This window comes from Frieseomelitta varia, unplaced genomic scaffold (assembly GCF_011392965.1).
Source record: "Frieseomelitta varia isolate USP_RPSP 00005682 unplaced genomic scaffold, Fvar_1.2 scaffold_54, whole genome shotgun sequence".
NCBI classification, from domain to species: domain Eukaryota; kingdom Metazoa; phylum Arthropoda; class Insecta; order Hymenoptera; family Apidae; genus Frieseomelitta; species Frieseomelitta varia.
Genome location: NW_025110301.1, coordinates 156,154 through 177,575, shown reverse-complemented (window position 1 = coordinate 177,575; position 21,422 = coordinate 156,154). Strand labels below are relative to the sequence as shown.

Below are 21,422 nucleotides of genomic sequence, written 5' to 3'. Positions count from 1 at the left end.
TTTAAAACTGATGCGTAGCCGGGCCACCCGTTCGGGTGACATCGCTTTGACACCCGGATGTACTGATTTTACAAGCAGGCACGCGGCGGAAACGGATCCTACCAATGAGAATTTAGGGCCGGGAGAAGAAGAAAGAGCGGACGAGCGAAAGAGTTTGGCGACCGACGCGTACGAGGGTTGTATTTATCTATTCGTCCAGCGTCTCCGTGATAAGCGTGACTAAATTCCTGGAAATTCGTTTTTCACGGTGCAACGGCTGCGTCAATTAGTCACGTCGATGTTAATGATGAAACATTGCGAACAACGAACGATAATCGAGATAACGATAGTGTAAGCTCTTGCGCTGGAATCACGTGCCACGCACGTCGAGAATTTTTTGTCCCAAAATTGTAATATTTCCTCAGTTTCAAATAAAACAAAATAGGCAAAACAAATAATAAATTGTATTACTCGTGCCGACGAGATTCAAAAAGAGAGCGACGAATTATTGTATACAAGTTATATTGGTCACTCGTTATGGTCCGCAATCAGTTGCCAGCGCAAGTGGTTAAAAACGCGTCGCCATTTCGAGCAAAAGCGCGGGATAATCGCGTTGCCACCGATCGGATCGACGATCTCGATGTTTAGACAATGAATCCATCGAGCTAACGAACGACGAGGCAAGAGATAACGATCCGGTTTAGAAGGTCGATACTTGGAATGGAACACAACCTCGAAAGGGGTTAGTTCAGGGACTTCCTTTGAAAGAGTAGAACTGGGTTTCCAGGTAAACGCGCGATAGAATTCCGCAGTGGCGGACGCGTTCCTAGACTCGCGCCGATTTCGGTGAACAATGTCCATTTTCGAGAAACGTGAAAGCCTAGCAGAAGGGTGACGGTGTTGCCTTTCACGCCGCGCTCTTCCGTCCAAGAATTCTGCCGAAGCACACCGATATGTCGGATTCATTGCGCAATTCGACGAACCGAGTTCTACCGATCGATGCGACGATAATTCCACCGATATCCACTTGCCGTTCCTTTTCTGGACTTGCTCCAAGACTACTTCCTCCTCATACGATAAACTTGCTCTGCAGCGAGTCTATCGTACAGAATCGTTCACGTAAAAAACATGTAACGTAAACGTCGATGTGAGACAACAGACGAAATCGTACTGGTTTACGCAATGAGCAGAGAGCGTGACGAGGCGGCCCCCGCGCCACTCTCGTATAAAACGAAACGATCGTAGAGTGTCGACGATTATTCACGCTCTCGCCATTCGTTATCGGCAGATTACCCGCGCGGCCCGGTATTGACGAATGGATTAACGTCGTGGGTTTGCTTAACGCGACCGATAAGGAGACGATAAGGGACACGTAATTGCGACGAAGCGGCTGCCGACACTTGTCGCGGCAGGAGGTCTTTACACAGCCATCGTCGTCGTCGTCGTCGTCATCGGCGTGCCGTCGGATCGTGAAAAGCTCGACAGCCGGTGCTTTGCATACGGCGCGTCCAATCGCACGAAATCGGATGTCACGTTTCTCGTGGTGCGAGCGAAGGTCCCTTATCATCATCGCCGCGTTTTATTTCGTTCCCCGTGGATACATACACACGGGTTTCCCATCGGAGGATTGTGTAAATCTGGTCACGTCGAAGAGCCATGTGGAGAGCTGAATGTGCGCGACGCTCGCGACCGCGAGGGATACGGTGTTATCTCGCGTCCCAAGCCGATTCGTCGCCGCTTTATCTTCCGTGTGCAAAGAAACGACCGGTTCTCTCCCCCCCCTTCGGCCTGATACCGAATGAAAACTCGAAGACTGGCCGTATTTACAGAGAACTTTTCTCTCGAAGAGAGGCACCGGCGTACAAAGGATCCTCTCACCGCTTGGCCGGCCGGCTGCTACAGGTTACTTTCGTGTAAACAGCCAGCTCCTGCCGCGAGTCCCTCGGCCCTGTTATCGCCGGATTATTTCTTTCATTCGTTCTCGACTTAGGGATACTAAGAATAAAATATGCACGGACCCGAGGCGCGTTTCTTCAGGACTCCTTCGCCTCCCCTCACCACTCCCACGGCCGTTCTTCGATAATTAGACCCGTTAATTGCGAAACATCGTCCCTCTTTCTCTTCCCTCTTTCAGCTTCCGAACTACGCTGTACGTTCTGATCTTGACGAGAGAAAGAAAGAAAGAAAGAGAGAGAGAAAGAGAGAGAGAGAGAAAAATAGCATTAAAAGAATGTTTACGAGAGGCCGGCTCTGGTGTTAAAGTGTAATATGACGTATGCCTCTGGGCGTCTTTCTTCTGTTAGGCTGCCGGGATTAATATCGCTAATTGTTAGTCTCAAAGGATGCGAAGTATGTCGGCTCGGAAAGTCTGCTGGGGGCTCGGGCAAACGACTTGGAAAATTAAGGATTAAGACTTCGGGGCTAATATTGCCTCGTCTTGCATGAAACATGGACGAGCTCGCTCCGGTTAGGTGGTAATTCGGAGAACAAAGGGGTTTTTGTTTCGGCTTAAGAACGCGAGCTCTCCGCCCGCGAGAAACAGAGGATTCGCGTTCGAACGATGAGTTGATACGGGTTGAACGTTGGCATTAGCGGAGACGAGTTGCCCGTGTATATCTCGACGTTGTGCTTCTTAAAAAATAACCGACGGACTACGTAGCGAGTGATTTTCATAACGAGAGAGAACACGCACGGAATATCGGGGCACGAGACGTCTCGCGAGATACGTACATGTACGTACATGTGTCGTGTTTTCAAGATGCGCTCGGACGTATTGTTTTAAAAACACCGCGCTATCATTCTCACATTACTGTTTGCTTTGCCTTTGGACTTCGAAAGAGGGAGATTCTCGGATTTATACGATAAGAATGCTCGTTCTTATTCGTCCGCCTGTAAAAATATCGCGTTACGCGTATCGGGTTACGATTTATCAAGTTTTTAGGCATACAGAAAATTTAAAAGGGGGATATCGGATTGCGTGCCGCTGCGTTGTCAAAAGAATATTGACTTTGTCGAGCGTTGCGTTGTCGAGGGGACAGCATCCGATCGTCCCCGAAATTTGCGTTATATCACAAACATTAACGTCGAGGCTGCCGTCAAATATTGGCCAATGTCCGTAAATATTAACCACTTGCGCTGGCAACTGATTGCGGACCATAACGAGCGACCAAACCGTATACAACAATTCGTCGCTTTCTTTTCGACTCTCGTCGGTGTGATATCACTGGACAGAAATGATTGAGAATTAATAAAATTTATTATTTGTTTTGCCTGTTTTCTTCCACTTAAATATACTTAGAAAATAGAGAGAATATTATAATTTTTGGGGGAAAAAATTTTCGACGTGCGTGGCACAGTTGACACAGCGATAATAATAATTATTCAGCCGCTTTATCGCGTCGAAACCGCTGCGTTACGCACCGGCTGGGAAAATATAATACGATCATCAAGACGTATCCTGTTCGCTCGCGAGCCAAGTCAAGTGTTACAGAAGACTGGTTTAACAACACCTCTACAGACATAATTAACTACAGAATGTATTAACGCGTAATGGACGGTAACAGTTATCAAGTTCTTTCAACTTCGATGGAAGTACATACATATGTAGCTCGAGTATCAAAGACTTCCTCCTTCTTTCATTCTTTCTTTCTTTCTTTCGCGGTAAAACCAGCGTCATTTATTATAATGCCTCCATTCTACGCCGTGCGTATAAACATCTTGGCCTTTAGAAAGCACAGAGAACGGTTACTTTCACTTTTACCTATTCTGTGTATCCGCGCGTGTAACCATATCGCCAGCGTAATGCATGGATCTATTCAAAAGGTGTCGGTGGATCTGGCGAGCGTTAGTCTCGATCCATGGTCACTTTCGTAGGAAGTTTTCTATCTTGCCCTACCTTTAAAAGGAAGGACTCTATTGTGCAGAGTTGATGGGATTTGTGGCGTCTTCCCCATTGTAAATCTATCATTTCCCTTCCTACGAAGGTTACAACCTCTCCCGCCTGTCAACTTCCCTACGTGTCGATCAACATTATTGGCCAACCATCCCTTGGATACTTTTACGAACAAAAGTTCCAACGTTGGAAAAACAAAAGTATATCTTTCGTAAATAAATGTATCTATGAAATCGTGACCGGCTACATCAAAATTTACAGTCAAGGGTTTTTTTTAGATATTTTTACGAGTAAGTTTTAAACACTCTTATCGTTAGTAGAAAGATTTACAAGATGGTTATGATAGCTTACATACCTAGGTAATTGCAATTTGTACGCGAGTCGGTTTTTCGAACGAAAAGGAAGAAGTAGGCGGAAAAAAAAAAAAAAAAAATACGGGCGAAAGATAAAAGCGACGGGTGCACCGGGTGATAGATCTTCATTAGAGGTCGCCGGTGCATAAGTCACGCAACAGGAGGCGAGGAGGTGGGTGACTTTTAGCCACCCTCGTAATTCTTCGGCACGTACTCCAACCCCGTGCGGATGCATAGCAATAATGGGCCGCAATTGCGATAAATGACTATCGATTTTACCTCGAGAACACTCATAATTCGTGTAACAGGTCTTTATGTGGATTATATGACCGACCGAAAATTATAGTGGTACTGCGAGTAATATGACTCTTATTTCCCGTGAGCTGACGTTTTATTTTTATTACTACAAAAACACGTGACATGTTTTTGGAAAACGATGTCGCCGTACGGAAGAAAATTGTAATCTGGTTGATCGGCAAATTAGATGGATAATTCTATCGATGTATAAATTACAGAACAGAAATGGCTTGCACAAATTTTGAGCTATGCTTTTATAATGCTCGCTCAGTACATTGTACGACGACGTGTAAATAGTACATTGCGTTTTCAAATGCGACGCATCTGTTAATAATATCGACGATACATTGTAGAATTAACTCTGGAAGAGACATCTGGTTCCGCGTTCACGGTAATCTATAATCGGCAAGTATGCACGTCGATTTCAACATCTGTTTCGATAACTTTATATAATTATACACGTTCAAGAGGAATTTATTGCAAATATATTATAATTATTATTTACACGTATGGCTCTAAATATTTACTGATTCTGAGGTATAAAATTCTTTAAAAGTGTAAAGGGGATGTAGCTCAGTGGTAGAGCGTTCGCTTTGCATGTGAAAGGCCCCGGGTTCGATCCCCGGCATCTCCAATTTTTTTTTTCCTCCGCCGCATACCACGTTCTTCGCGATCACACTTACTGAATGTATTAAAATGTCGTACGCTATAATTTTTCATTATAAACGTATGTATAAGGTAAGTCAGTAAAATTATTGTAGTTCTTCGCCTGTATAAACACGCATTACCGGGATCAGATTAATCACGGAGCACGATCATTGACACAAATGTCGCACGAGAAGGCCAAGAAGTACTATAACTACGATATTACGAGCGATCTCGGGAATAAAAAATAGTGTACGAGCCATTTTTCGAAGCCACCGTCGATTTTTGCACAATTTCATTTTTGCATCACAGCGAAATCAATGGAGGAAGTAAGTAGAAGACGGCGGTGAATGCAGCGAAATCTGATATTTGTGTAGAAAAAAAAAAAGAAAAAGAAAAAAAAAGAAAAAGAAAAATGCGCGGAGGTAAATTGAAATAACAGGAAGCTGCGGAGTATAATCATCGATTCCCCTCGAGCGTGCGGTCGTCCGGTATCAGCAATCAAAAGTTTCCTCCTCTCGTTTTCCCCTCTCTTTTTTCCTCTTTTCTGTCTCTCTCTTTCTCCTTCTTCCTCTTCCTTCTTTTTTTTTTTCCCCAGAAACCTCGCAACTGTCGTCCATCAACCGGACGGGCATTTTACGTTTCGCGAAGCCAGAAAATCGCGAAATTCGCGAAGATTTTATTAAGGTTTCCCCGTATTTAATTTTCCAGATACCGGGCGTTTCTATTACGCCGACCGGAACTGACGTCGTGTCAGCGCGAGCCACAGCAACACCAACCAACAACAACCAACGGCCGTTGTCGCGTTGACGGAGAAGCATTTCCAGGATTTCAGCCAACGGCGAGAGCATCGAGGATGACTAGTGCGATGCGCAACGACCTCTGCGTTCTCCGGGCGTTCAACGTAGCTTGTAACTAAATTTGAAAAGCGGACGTCGCAATAACTCGATTGGTTTCGCGTAACGACCGACGCTGGCTAACCTACGACGTAAAGGAGAGAATTTTTTTCCCCGAGTTTGAATTAAATACCGAGAGCGAATCGCACGGTGAAAAACAAAGGCGAAACGTCGACGGAGATATATATCGGAAGGTGAACGGGTTGAGGAAACGCGGAGAATGAACGCGGCGATCGAGCGTGCGTGCGCCCAAAGGGGTTGCTGCTCGCTTCGTTCGTTCGTTTTCGCATACCTTTTCCCTTCGTCTCGACCGCGATAATACAGTCGGGGCTGAAATCGAAAACAGACGAAGAATGGCAAGAAAAAAGAAAAAAAAGAGAGAGAGAAGCGTAATAAAAGACGAGAAAAAGGGGATGAGCAGAAACTGCATATAACTGCAGAAATCGTGTCGACTGCAGCGGAATAACAGCGGTTTCCAACTGGCGTTCCCTGATCCGATTAGCGCAAAAACTGCATCCGATTGCAACGAAGCATTGGCATTAGGAACCGCGTGGCGTCTCTCTTTCTCTCTGCGAGGAACCGCGGGCTGCACGGGCCGAAACTCGACTGCAGCCAGACTGCGCGCAAACAAGCCACGCGGTTCGCTTCTCGAGCTAAATGCATTTATCGGTGATGCACCGAGGGAGAAAATCAGAGCCCTCCGGCTCTCGCCGCCGACGTCGCAACGCCATTGTCCTCGCGTACGCGTCGCCGTTGTGTTAGAGGATGCCGTGGCGAGGTGGCGAGCAAGGGGTTGCGTCGGAGGGTTCGGAGTAGAAGGACAGGGAGTAGAGGGTTGCACGCCATTCCTTCGACATTACGTCATACGTCGATTCTCCGGGGATTCCCACGGCGTCAACCGACGCCGAGAAACTTCGCCGGCCGCTTTCAGCAGGTAATATCCCGCCGTTTCACACTTATCGCTGTTATTAGCGATATTAGCCAGCTGGTAATGCTTCTCCTTTTCACGGTATTTCATCGTATATCCGGTGGAGAGTGTTCTATTAGTTTTCTCTGTTCTCGACTCGCTCATTAAAAGACAGAACACAGCTCGTGATATTTTTGTGAGGTTTGCACGCGAGGCTTGTTAATTCTCTGTAACGTGCATCGGAGACACCAGATAGCTGCGGTATTAATTTCCCGGTTGAACGGGGGCGGCGAGGAATGGAATAGATCGAACGAGCGAACTTCACGCGCTCGATCGCGTGGCAATCGTCCAATAAAAACCACCCTTCTGTAATCGTTTTTTTCGCGTTCCGACCGAATCACTCCTGGGTGAAAAACTTTAACTAACGAAAAAAAACAGGGGAGAGAGAGAGAGAGAGAAAAGGGAAACTGTGAAAAAGGGAACAAATAATGGAAATGGCGTCTCGCTTAGGGGTAATTGTCGTTGCGTGCTTGCAGAGTAAAATGGGGGCTGCCGGCGCTGATTAATCATCGGTAATCTCGCGAAAGCACGTCGAAAGGACGCGGCCATTAAAGGGAAATGACGGAAACTTCGTCACCGGTCCAGCATTCGGCGATCGTGGTCCAGGTGCTATCTTTTTTTTTTTTTTTTTTTCTGTTTCTCTCTACGTGCAAGGAGAGAAAGGACGCGCGACGAGGAAGGAGGCGAACGTATAATTTAATTGAAATTCCCCAACCGCGTCTCCACTAGCATAGCGGTGGCGCAGAAATTGTGGAAAAATCGAGTCACACGATCGCCGGGGCTGCGTGAAAATGGAATTAGAACGGAGAAACGAAGTTTGCCCGATGACGCAGGTGAGTGCCAGTTTTTCGCGAGGGATCGGGGCAACAGACACGGCGGAAAGAGTTGAAAGGGGGTGGGGTGGGGGGAGGCACATATCGTCAGTCTGCGATCCGAACTCCGGTAGAGAGACGAGGGCGAAATTTTTTGGCTTGAAATTTCCGCGCAAATTGGCATTGCAGAATTACTCTCAATTATAGTGCACGCGATAGTGCAGGCGAGTGGCATGGCGAGAGCCATCTCGTTCGATACGCGCGTATCGTCGTGTGTGTTCGCCGCGTTTTCATTGCTTGGCCTCGAGCAGCCTCGTGCAACTCAACTGAAAAATATCCCATCTCCAGCGAACGTACGGGTTTAGTAACCTGTAGGTACGTGCGTGCACGCAAGTATGTACGGTGTACAAAAATAGCCCGAGTGCACAAATCAATCGATAATCCGGCCGGTAATCGAAGAGTTTTCCCGTAGCGTTGCGTCGATGGCTCGTACAGCCGGGGAAATATTATAGCCGAGCGGAGAACCAACCTCGAAAATATCGACGGGGCGCCGATCGAGGGATCGCCACTTATAACGCAATTTGTTTTAATTAAAAATCGGTCGTGCCAACGTGCGTAAAATAAAATTATACGCACCGATGCGCGGCGATATGCGAGTTTTCGTTTGGGAAAATCCTACGTGAGATTGATAGCGATACTGTATGTATGTACGTATGCAGTGGTACGGGTGTACGCGGTATATATCGTCTCGTGAGCCAGTGAGTCGCGATATTAAACGTACCGGCTCGATGTTAATTATGAATCGATTGGAGCACACGCGTGCTCGACGATCGTACTCGGGGCCTCATTTCGATATGCACATTTTAATTAGCGCACCGCCGTAGAAAGAGCGATATCTCGGCGACGAGACAAACAGAAACACGGTAATTCGATTCGGAAGGTGCAAATATTTGAGAAGGTTGTAACAGGTTGTGTTACCAGAGGTTAGCCAGAGGCGCGGTGGCTCGTTGCCCGGAATCGGTGCAATGAAGTGCATATAGACACTTCATCACCGCGCATCCGGAATCGCCGGAGGTCAGTTACGCGAAAATATTCCCCGTTGTAACGCATGATGTTTCGGGAAACGGGAAGGCTGCCTTCAGCCCCGGAAACATGCAAACTCTGGCCACGGCCTGCTTGTTTTGCTCATCTGGACCGTCTATTTCGAGTTTACAGCGCGGCGCGCAGACCGAATCGAAACGGAGGTCAGTTACGAGAAAATATTGACTGATCGCGCGTAATGGCACATCCGAACGTCAACAATAGAATCGTGCCGTACGTGTACGTACGTACGTACGTACGTACCTATCACGATGCCAAGCACGCGCACCTGTACACGCGTACATCCATCCGCATACCTGCTATATCCACGATTATACCTAGAGGCATGCACGCGTATCCATACGTTGAAACATCCACCCGCGTTATCGCGTACGAATCATGGACAGAGTCGGCTAAGCATAGAGACACAACGGCCTCATGTTAAAGCACGGACATTTCCTGGTCCTCATCAATTGTCATTAAACGACATGATTATTGCGCGTGTTGACGATTATTGCGGCGATAGGCCGTTACCGGAATATCCAGCGAAGCCCGCGGTCTCATAATGATCGATGCTCGATACGTACTCATCGAGTGTATTTCGTTAATGGCCGGCACATTGTGTCGAGCCGGTGTGCACGGCCTCGCGAAAATGTCAAAAGCCCACTCCCGCGTTCGCCGTTAACGAGCCGTTTCGAGGAGAGCGCGTTTCATCCAAAGAGAATCCCTTTTGCTCGCGTTTTCCACATGACGTCATGGCGGTTATCAGGGCATTGGCGAGTTGCGCGCATATCGAGCAGTAAACCGCCATGTCGATAAATCGCCAATCGGATTGTTTCCGCGGTTCGCTGGTCATTTTGAATTTTTTTTTTTTCTTTTTTTCTTTTTTTGCGCGTGATTCTTGCACGGCTTCGCTAACGAAGTCAATTGTCCTGGGAACATCGGGATCGTTTAACGCGAGAGATGATCCGGTTAATCGTTACTCGGACGGTGAGATGATTTTGCGTTATCGAAGCGAACGAACTGGAGAAGTCACAGAGGGCACCTGTACCTACACGCATATTACGTCGAGTATATTACGTCGGCCGTTAGAGCGTTTTCCCTTCGCTAAGATCCGATGATTCGCCGAAAATAATAGATTTATCATCCCCAATTGGCTTCCAGCTTCAGTTTATTTCATGGGAGAAACCGTGGACGACCGAACGCCCCCCGCGAGCCCTTCGCAACGCAACCACGCTGATATATACGCGCAAGGATTTTCTCTATGATATGCAACATGCGGGGCGTAATTCAGTCGGTGCAAGTCATCGGGATCATCTACGCAGGGCTACGACCACGGCTAACGATCCATCATTTACCGCGACAGCCACGAGTATTAGGCCAAAGTGGCGGCGTGATTCTGCTAAACGCGATGCTAAACAGGTACTGCTCCTGTCGCGAGCCTTTTCACCGTCAGTCTGAGAGGCACAATATCGAGCGCGGTGTACATATATATATATATATATATGTATTCGTCGAACGATCGTATATACATGTTGTATTGACGTCTTGAACGTGAATAACAACGTTCCTTTTGCAGTCACGTATCGTGGAAATTTAATAAGCAAATGAAAAGTAAATGAAAATGTAAGAAAGATGTAAAAAAGAGGCGAGGTTGTGGCGACGTCGACGACAAAGAATACGAGATTCGCGAGATTTATCTTTTATTTTCCAGCATGGTCGTATCTCTGATCCCGTAACGAGGGGATCCTCACTTGCAAAGACCGATTTCGGCTTATCTGGCTGGCTTATCAGCGACACGAATATTCACGCGAATTTATCGATCTGTCTGCAGTCGTTTCGGCACGGTCGGTATTTCCTCTCTCTCTCTCTCTCTCTCTCTCTCTCTCTTTCTCTCTCTTTCTTTCTCTCTCTGAAGCGTCAGTTTTACGCTCGTCGTCCCCGAGGGACGTGATAAGAAAAGAAGAAAGAAAGAAACGAAGGAAGGGGGGAAAGAGAAAGAGAGAGGGAAAACAGGAGGACTCACTTGGAGTCGCGTTATGAGCATGAATTTTTATATTGAGATGTTATCGTACAGCTACCGGGAAGGGAGAATAAAAACGAAAAGATTCCCGACCATAATGACGTACGTCCGCGCGTACTGTCGCCGATTTCGCTGCTTCTTTTTTTTCTTCGTCTTCTTCGTCGTCGAGCCGAACGTGTCTTTAAAAAGAAAAACAGCAAGAGGAAAAGAAGAAATTTACACGTGAGAGTAACGACCGTCGAAATTTAAAACTTTCGTTCGCTCGTGAATTAAATTTCTCCTTCTCTATAGCGGTTGGAGCCGTGTTAGGCGAAAGACGATTCTTCGTTGGATTATGCAACCCGTTTGGCAAGAATAGGCGAGTCAAGTGTACGCTTTTACGCGTATACTACACACTGCCGGCTGAAAGCGAGGCCACCTCTTTATCATGATGATAACCTACGACGATCATCCGCTCGCCGCGATGAAAGCATTTAATCATTACAACACGATGGCAACTTCCTGCCTTAATTGCTCGTTTGTTGACTTAATTAATTGTTTCTAGCGCGCGAGAAGTAATTTCTGACGTATAGAGATAGGTTGTATCGCGTACGATATATACAGCGAGCAATGGCATGATAGAAAATTATTGATTATACAAAAATTGTAAAATAAATTGCGATTTATTGAAACAAATTGCTTTTATACTATTGTATATACATATATGCTAAATATATGCAAAGTGGGAGAAAAATTAAACAATAAGTAAACAAATTACATAACATTTTTCAGAGTTAAGTACATATAGGGCAAAACAAGAATATAAACACTATACATTGTAAACAAGACTATTGCGAGGTCTAAATGTAAACAAAAGATCTTCAGTGTATTTCCAACAGTATTTGAGAGCAAACGAGACGTTAACCTGTGATTCAAAATAATGAGTAGTAAAACATCAGAGACAAGCGAACGAGAAATTATTGTTAAATTGCACAAAGAAGGTAAATCATATAAAGAAATTGCTTCTCTTGTAAGCAGAAGCAAATCAACAATTCATTATATAATAAAAAAAAGTATAATACAAAACGGAAATACTGCAAATGAACAAAGATCTGGGCGTCCAAAAAAATTGACACCACGAGAAGAAAAATTGCTTCTGCGTGAAATAAAGAAAGATCCATTGGCGACAATGATTGTTACAAACTTTTATACACGCCCAATTATGTCGAAGAATGTTATGGAAAAACAATTTCCACGATAGAAACCATACATTAGCAAGAAGGATAAATTACTTCGTTTAAAATTTGCCAAAGAGTATATAAATAAGGACATAAATTTTTGGAACACTGTCATTTTTTCGGATGACAGTAAATTCAATTTATTTGGGTCCGATGGTAAGAGAATAGTAAAGAGGAAGCCAAATAAGGAGTTGGATTCAAAAAATTTGAAGTCTACAGTGAAACATGGTGAAGGCTCCGTAATGGTATGGGGCTGCTAATGGGCCTGGAAATCTCGTAATCATCGATGGAATCATGGACAAAACTAAATATTTAAATATTCTAAAAGAAAATTTAATCAACAGTGCCGAAAAATTAAATGTGTCACGAAATTTTTGCTTCCAGCAGAACCGAGACCCTAAACATACGGCCAAAATAGTACAAGAATTGATCTTAGATAATGTATCCCTATGTATACATTACCCAGGTCACCACAGAGCCCTGACTTAAATTCCATCGAACATTTATGGGAAGAACTCGATAGGAGACTTGAAAGAAATAATATAACGGGTAAAGATTCTTTAAAACAAAATATCCTAGCAGCGTGGCACTCTATGGATCCAAGTGTTACCAAAAATTTAGTCAATAGTATAGAAAATCGTCTTCGAGAGGTTATCAAAGCCAAGAGTGGCCCAACTAGATATTAAAATGCAGTATAATCACATATATTGCATTTTATCATGACTATTAAAATTGCGTTCGAATACTTTTATTATGCCTTATATGTACTTATCCGTGAAAAGTATGTAATTTGTTTACTTGTGGTTTAATTTTTCCCTAACTTGGCATACATTGCATGCCCTTTCGAATACTTTCGTTGCTCACTGTATATTGTCGCGAATGATGTTCCATAAAAGGCAGGAATTTTAATATGTATTGCGTTTATACTTTTAACATAAGTTTGTGAAAGAACGAGTAAAAACGTAATTTAAAATTCTTCAGAAAATTCATTCATAAAATTAGATTAAGGTTTAAGATAAAAGTAGAATAGTGGTACTATTCGTGGAGTGAAGTCGGCGAAGAAAACAATTTATAGAACATGCCGCCTCGTCTAGTTGAGTGTATTATAAATAAATTTTACAAGTTCTCAAAGAAGGTTCACGTTCTTGGTCTTAAATTCGTTTTACTAGTTTAACAAACGAAGAAGAAATGAATGAGAATAATCTCGATGTCTTTGAAAATATTCCAAAAGCAACCGCGATTAGAATGCAAATATAATAGTCTATTGTTTAGTTATAAAAATATATTTCGCACTTTCACTAACGATATCCTGACGTTACGTAAATTTCTATTTAGGAAAATCGGAAAAAATTATGAGAAACTGTACAATCAAGGCAGTAAATATGATAGTGTGTGCCGTTTAAATACGATGTAATGGAAAACGTTCACTGCACGATAAAATAACACGCGTTACATAATATATATAGTTACGAACTATCTAACTACGAAGATAGAGAGGCACATTTCCGAAGGCAGCGTGGCCGAGCGGTCTAAGGCGCTGGTTTTAGGCACCAGTCCGTAAGGGCGTGGGTTCGAATCCCACCGCTGTCAAGTTTTTTTTTTTTTTCACATTAGGATCATCAATGATCATCAAAATTTAATTGTCAACATATACATATACAAACAGCTGATTCTCCTCGATAAACATATTCGATACTCTAGACCTATGGACAAATATAGTAATTAAAATTTTATTGGATTCAGAGGGGTCACGCAAATTTTGTAACAAAGGATTATAACGATAAGTAATGAAATTTTACGTTGTTTAGCTTTATGTTGTAGAAATTAGTAAAAGCAATGCACGCAATGCAAGTTAGCATAAGCGAGTTAAATAACCGTGAGTGTAATAACCGTGTAATGGAATAGATGGAAATGAATATCCTGTCGTTGGTGTCTCATGTTATAAACATTCTGAACGATAAATTATAAACTTGTACGTGTCGTAAAAATGTAATTTGCTGGTTAAATAAAGCTAAACGAAGTGGAGAAGCCTGAAACTTTGCGACAAGTTGGCAAAATATCGAAGATATGACCTTATTTTCACCAACAGGATTAAAAAATTTTGTTTAAAAAAGTTAAAATTCATAGGTCCCACCGAGATTTGAACTCGGATCGCTGGATTCAGAGTCCAGAGTGCTAACCATTACACCATGAGACCCTTGAAATTGTTTAATAAAAATTCAGGTGAAATGGGACCTTGGAAATGCATGTCGTTACTATAACTCGAGAAATATCACTTGAACAAGGTCAAGAATCGATTCAATTGTAAAGCAATACATAAAACTACAAGACTTCTACCGCGTATCCATGTTTATTAAAAGATCAAATGAAGAAACAATTTGAATAAATAAAACTGTTGAGCGATCTTCACCAAAAGAAATCAATGTATGATCTATAAGGAGCTGTATGACTGAATCAATACGTCAGCGTGATCTGCAGTAAATATCACAAGTGAATCGATTCACTAACGTGTTATTAAATCTTGACACATATGTATGTATACGTGTGTAATTATTTTAAATTAAAATAAAAAGCTTTTAAAGAAAATCAATAATAATTATAACTGGGTCTTCTTGAATTAGTGCGACTCCATTAAAAAACGGGGATGTAGCTCAGTGGTAGAGCGTTCGCTTTGCATGTGAAAGGCCCCGGGTTCGATCCCCGGCATCTCCAATTTTTTTTTTTTTTTTTCTCTTTAAAATTGTTACTCATTATTTATTATTATTATTTCGAATTATAGCAACGCACGTTTAAGGTAAGCGAATTAATATGAAATGCCGTTCTAATTATACCTTACTCGCGTCGATTTTGAAATAAAATAACTATTACAAAATAACTTGTAATTTATATTGATCAGTAATATCATTAATATCGTTCAGTTAATAGTTGTTGCTGTTATTTATTGGAGGTATGCTAGGTAATATTCTATTCAATGTTATTATAACGTGCGCTCCCCGTACGAGCCCCATATAAATTGAACCGATCAACTCCATCAAGATCAACTCCGTCGTTTAATTCCCGGTGAGTTAAATGCCAATCACATTCCCCGCTACTGAAATCGAGAGATTTATAAAAAACGTAATTGATCAGAGTAACCACGCGAGTGCGTGGTCTTTTTCTTATTATCTCGCACGCACGCAGCCACAGTTACGCGAAGCTGTAATCAAAGTGTACACGCATCGCGTTGCGCTTCGAAATGTGCAGCAACTGCGCACTTACAGCACGTGATTGACTTCGCGATTGCAAACACGTGCAGTGGGATTATCGACGCGGTTCGGCATGCATCGGTCGCGAGGCGAGTGACACATCAAATGAAAATAATACGAATGATAGAAACACAAGATAACGAGAGAACGAAAAGAAGAGTAAAAGAGTTCGAGAAATAAAGATAGTAAGAGGGGCACAATGTAGAAGAGTCACGAGTCGACGTATTCAATTCGACGGCCATTGCCGTGGTGTGTGTAGAGCGAGAAGCATCGGGGAGATGATAGGATGCAAACGAAGCCGAGCGAAGGAGATTGAATGGTAATAGTCGCCGATTCGTCATATGCAAAAGTTTCGTATAAACGAGTGAAAAGCGGTCCCAGCGGTCGGGGACGGAGAAAGATTGTATCATTTGAATTGCCGTGCTCATCGCTCGGTCGGATACTTCGTATCTGTTCGCGACGATAAACGCGAAGAGAATAATCGCGCGAAATATACTGTGACAGGTTCTTTTTTTTTCCTCCTCTCTCTTTCTCTCTCTCTCTCTCCTCTTCTGTGTGTCTTTTTTATTTTTTTCCTCGTACTCCCGTCTCCTCTTTCTTCCTCCCATAGGGCATACACACAACGTCACGAACCGGAGAGAATTAATCATCGTACCGCGGAGAAACGACGCAGTAAGGCAGAAACATAGCTCGATTGTAACGTAATAGAACCCCGCCGATGAGTTGGTACGACGCAAGAAATGCACACCGATGCGGGAATAAAAGGCCTTGATTGATCGGAGGTAAACGTGACCGTTTAAATGTTGCGGCAGCAGCCGGCTAGGAAAGAGGGAAAAGACACGGTCGATCGCGAAAAAAGATACGACCGTCGGCGGCACCGGTGGCACCGGCTCGTTTCTTTTTCCATTGTTCCGAGCAAACCGTTATCCACCATGTAAATTCATCGACGTCCACTCTACCTCTGGCTCACCTTCGTCATTCACATAAATCTATTTTGCACTGGTGGACACAGTCGGTGCATCTCGACGAAGGGAAAAAGGAGCGCAAATGTCGTCGCGAAACGGTGACATTTTGTATCTTGTCTTGTGAAACGAGGCAGGACCTTGAACGGGAATTCTAGAAAGAGAGAGAGGGGGGGGGGGAAGAGAGAAAAATTAGAGAGTAGCGCGTGTCGGATCGCGAACGAGATACGGGACACGCGAAGAAATCTAATAGAGTCGCCTAAATCAGCCGGCATTCCTCGCGTTATTCCCTCGGAAAGGAAAGAAGCGAATCCCCCTTGTCGTTCGACCGTTATAATATTCTGTCCGGTAATCCCGCATCTCTTTTATTCCGTCGCCGAGTCGCGGCGTAACTACGTGAAAACAACATAAAGAAAAGGAAGAAAATCACGTCGCGTAGAGATATCGAATTTTGACCCGGATAGGGTCAGCACTGGAGCGTGTGACCATTTTGTCACCCTCGCGAAAATTTTATTTACGAATATCCGTTGTATTCGATGTCCGAGAGCCGTGTAGATCAGCATAAAAGTGTCCTGCTCGTATCGATGATCGTTCCTTCTCGCGTCGGCGAGAACGCTGCAAACTTCCGGCTGAATTTAAAACGTCCAATTGAACGAGACGAGGATTTCTCGTCCCTCGATTTGCAGTTATACGTTGGGGGTTATTCTGACGGGGGCAGACACCGTCCTCCTCGTTGTTTCGAGGGTCGTTGTTCCGTGAGAATTCGCGTCACCACGAGGCAAACGAGAATTCGCGTCACGTAGGTGTCTCCACTTCGCGTGATAAGTCTCCTCGAAGAAATTACGCGTTAATTCGATGCTCTCGTCCCGCTGTTTGCCACGGTGTTCGCAACAACGAAAGGGAGGGTGCGAGGCTGTTCGAGCCTCGGTTGAATGGGCGAGGACGCACAGAGAGGCGAACAGAAAGAAAGAGAAGGAGAAAGAGAAAGAGAAGAAGAAAAAAAAAAAAGAAGAGGAAAAGAATTTAAAACAAAAAGTCAGTCGGGTGTCCAATGGCACGAAGCGCAACGGGAAGTGACGAGCTTGGTGGTTAGAGGTGGCTGCAGTAGAAATCCATCAGATGGAAGAGATCACGCCTGTCTCCATGCCCGGGACAATGACGCGGCCTGCAGACGCTTGTTTTTGTATTCCCGCTCTTCCTCGCTCTCCTTTCGTATTTTTCTCTTCGTCTTCTTTTTCCCATTTTTTTCTTTTCTTTTTTCTATTTTCTTTTTTTTCCCCTCTCCTCTCTTCCTTCCATTCCCGACTCCATCGCCACCCCCGCGCGTCCGATTCGACGCGGCACTGTGTTCCAAGCTGCGCGACGAACGGCCGAATGGTTAGGGGAGCTTTAAATATTTAGGCGGCTAATTTTCACGGAGGATTTTTAAGCCGACGAAGAAAAGTGAGAATTGAAAAGAAACGCGGTGACGCGGAGCAAGAAGAGGACTGTGGGCGAAATGTCCTCCAGACTGAAATAATAATGAGAGGCGCCAGCGCCTTTAATCACGATATTAAACATTTACGATTGCCATGGCGTCCTGCTCTTAAGACGACTATTCTTTTTCTTCCTTTTTTTAACGCGGCCCCGATCCGATCTTCCCTTCTGCACAAAGACCGCCACCTACTCCATCCTCCGGCCGTCAACGCCTCACCTCTTGTTTATGTTTACGTACCTTCTGATAACCTTACGCGAAGATCAAGCCCGTGGTGAACCAGCTTCCCGGGCTTCCTTCAAGATATACTATACAACCCGTGAACGGTGCAACCATGCGACCAACGCTCGAGATTATTGCCACAGAGAGACCAAGAGAAGAAGCACGGGAACAAGCAGGGGAGTGGTTGGGCTTTGCCTTTATCGCGGTTGCAACAGAGGGTCGGGAAACGAAACGAGAATCCGCTCAAAGGAAGCGTCGCTCGGACGTTCGAGGAACGGATCCATTTTTCTTGACTGTTACACCATGAGCCACCAACGGAAGATTATGTCCAGGCTGATTCTGGGCTGTATCGATAACAATGGCGAAAGGCAGCGGAGAATCGAACAGACGGGCAGCTTAATCCAGTCCTCGGTTTGTTTTGCTTTGCCGCGCGATTTGTCATCCATTGTCTGACCGAGCACGCTCAACCCGCCATGGTACCGTTATTTATGGTTTTCGCTTGATTAATTTTTGCCTCATCTTCGTGATATCTCGAAATTGTCCGCGTCAAGCGCAGCCTTTCGTTCGCTGACACTCGATTTACGATTTACAAGCGTTGTCCCATTGTCACTGCTCGGAACGCTGTCCGCGAGAGCAACGAACGTTGATTGAAAAAAATTCCGACGAATGGAAAAATTCTGTATCAACCTTGTTTACTGGCGCCGGGTTCGCCGAACTGATTGTCGGAATAAAATCTCGCTGAAATTTGCTGGCCAACGGGAGGGTTATTCCCGGGCCAGGATCTCCCGTTGGGGTGAAATCACATTTTTAAAGTTCGATTAAGGTGACGATAACGCGGGGCGATAGCCTGGGAAGACAGAGATGAATTTAATATTCCGAATCCGGATAACGCGATTTCACCGGACGTCAAGCTTGAAATGCGTGAGCATGAATACGATTTCCCTATCCGATTCGTCGGGGGATGCCGGGTCGCTTCGCAGTTTAAGCGTTTTCGTTCCGACTGTTTTCCAATTTCTTTCTATCTCACTTTCACGCTTCGACGTGCCGGAATTGAATTATCATGACACCGGTTGAAACGAACGAAGTGACGAACGAACGAACGAAGAATGAGCGAGAAACGAGCAACGAACCCTCGACACTCCTCGAGACACCGATAACAGTATGCTTCTAACTGATAATTCAAATTACATAATGCAAAGTGATCGTCGATTGATCGGGAGTTGGTTGCGGAATATGGGAGATGGAAGATGGAAGAAAAGAAAAAAAAATCGAACGAGTCGGAAGGGCAACAGGAAAAAAATAATGCGAAGTACCCAGGATTCGCGAACACCTACCCTGCTGCTCCGTTCCTCCCCTGTCGTTTACCCCCCAATCTCCCTCCTCCCTCCCCCTTTTTTCATAGCAGAAGACCCTTTATACGTCGGCCACAGTATCGACAGGAACGGCACCCCTTAGCTTAAGGGGGGACTTTCGAGGCTGCTCCATTGTGCAACGTTCGCGCAAGGGTTGCTTGAAATACGCGCGTCTGATTTTTTTTTTTCCCTTTCTTTTCAACGCGACCACCTCTTGTTCTCTTCCTCTCCTTTTCTCGGCGGTCCTGCAATCGTGCAAGTAACGAAGAAAGTCGAGATATTCGTGCGGTAACGTGAGAATGACAACAGATGCGGTGGAATGAAATTACAAGTGTCCCGGGTTCATTGTACGCCGGCAAGCACACAAGAGTTGTGCTTTTTTAGCGAAATTGTTGTGACAAGCATTTCAACGGGCGACTCTTGGCGCTTCCTTTCTTCTCGATGCCGGTACACGGGCCTCCCCTTTCTGAATAAGGGTGGTCTCATGACACTTTTACGGTGTCAAGTCCTGGTCTTCTGGGAAAAGGGCTGGCCTACCGGTTCGGTAATCCGATTTAATCGGCTCTTTTTCCTTCTCGGTACGGCGATTCGTATGAAACTGTTGGCGAAACTTGGAAACGTCGATAAAACATTTGACGAGTCTCTGCCATTTAAAGAAGGGGATGAACTATGCGTTCATCGTAGGGTCTCTGAATGCGTATCGACGAATATCAATTACAAAATGTGAAACAAACGATACCATCATGGAAACTATTGGTCAATGGTTGAATTCGCTAAGAAACTCGTTCGTACATTCGTATGATTATGCAAATACATGGAGACGGAAACGGTTAGTGCGCGACTCTCGGTAACAGGATTAACGGGCTAAAGTTGTTCCGCGTATAGTTTGCTGTCTTATCTCAGCCTCCCTAATTGTCCATGACTATTCATCAAGTCATTTATACTCAACTCAATTACCGCTGCCATCAATTACGAGACTCGAGTCGCTTCAAATCCAGCCTCAACGAAAGCTCCTACCATTTATCTTTAACGCGGAGATACCCCGTAATTGCAAATCAGCTTCTAACCCGTCAATTAATGATTTGTTAATGAAACCATTTTCTTTCTCGTTTAAAGATCATTTTCTCCATAAGGAAGCATTTAAGATGTTTCAACGAGAGACTGGATATAATGTATAATTTATAAGATGTGTTTGTACTATATATCGTTTGTACGTATATCCATTAAATACAGTTTTTAATTCAGTCGATTAATTAGTTGCAGTGTCTATATAAATATATTTGATCAATACTGGTATCATGTTTTATAAAAACATAAAAAAAATAAAAAAAAACATTTGCTAAGTGTGGGGTTCGAACCCACGCTCCCAGAGGGAACCAGAACTTAAGTCTGGCGCCTTAGACCGCTCGGCCAACCTAGCATTGTTGAAAGCGTTATATTATTTAGATACATATAGCGGCATACCATATAATTAAAAATATCTTTAAAAAAATTGTATGTTAAAAAGATTATTTAACATTCGCACTTATGACCTACTACTTTCATTTGTATTCAGATTACTTGTTAATTTATGTAAATTTATGTAAATTTATCAAATGACAGAAAAATAGGCAAATTTATCGTAAAAAAATAAAGAATGTTTCTTTGTTAGAAATTGTAAAAAAATTACGGATGCTATAATACAATTATTCACTTTTATTGTTTCCAGCGTTAACTAATGGTCGACTTAATGAAATAGTCGGATCAGATATAAACTGTATTTTCTCTATTATACGAAAACATACGCTGTGCTTTCGTGCACGCTTTCCTCAGGGAATATGACTGAAATAAAATAGATGGTTTATGTTACTTACCGAAATGATGGATAATCTTGGTTTCAATTTAGTCCGATAGTCGTCTACCTTTTCTTGTACCTTGACGTTCCTTCGAGACTTTCTTCGCAAATAATTTCGAAAGTAACTTGACAGGAGAATTTTCTTTCAATTGCAGCCATTACTGTACTAAAT

The 21,422-nt window shown here is 44.0% G+C and overlaps 5 non-coding genes across 5 annotated transcripts; 3 read left to right on the top strand and 2 right to left on the bottom strand.

The window, feature by feature from the left end:
• The first annotated feature begins 5,083 nt into the window (after positions 1-5,083).
• Positions 5,084-5,155, top strand: Trnaa-ugc. Its single transcript has one exon. It is a non-coding gene; the product is annotated as a tRNA-Ala (tRNA).
• An 8,516-nt stretch (positions 5,156-13,671) lies between these two features.
• Positions 13,672-13,751, top strand: Trnal-uag. The gene has a single exon. It is a non-coding gene; the product is annotated as a tRNA-Leu (tRNA).
• A 535-nt stretch (positions 13,752-14,286) lies between these two features.
• Trnaq-cug lies at positions 14,287-14,358 on the bottom strand. Its single transcript has one exon. It is a non-coding gene; the product is annotated as a tRNA-Gln (tRNA).
• A 443-nt stretch (positions 14,359-14,801) lies between these two features.
• Trnaa-ugc lies at positions 14,802-14,873 on the top strand. Its single transcript has one exon. It is a non-coding gene; the product is annotated as a tRNA-Ala (tRNA).
• A 5,880-nt stretch (positions 14,874-20,753) lies between these two features.
• Trnal-uaa lies at positions 20,754-20,836 on the bottom strand. The gene has a single exon. It is a non-coding gene; the product is annotated as a tRNA-Leu (tRNA).
• Between the last annotated feature and the right edge of the window lie 586 nt (positions 20,837-21,422).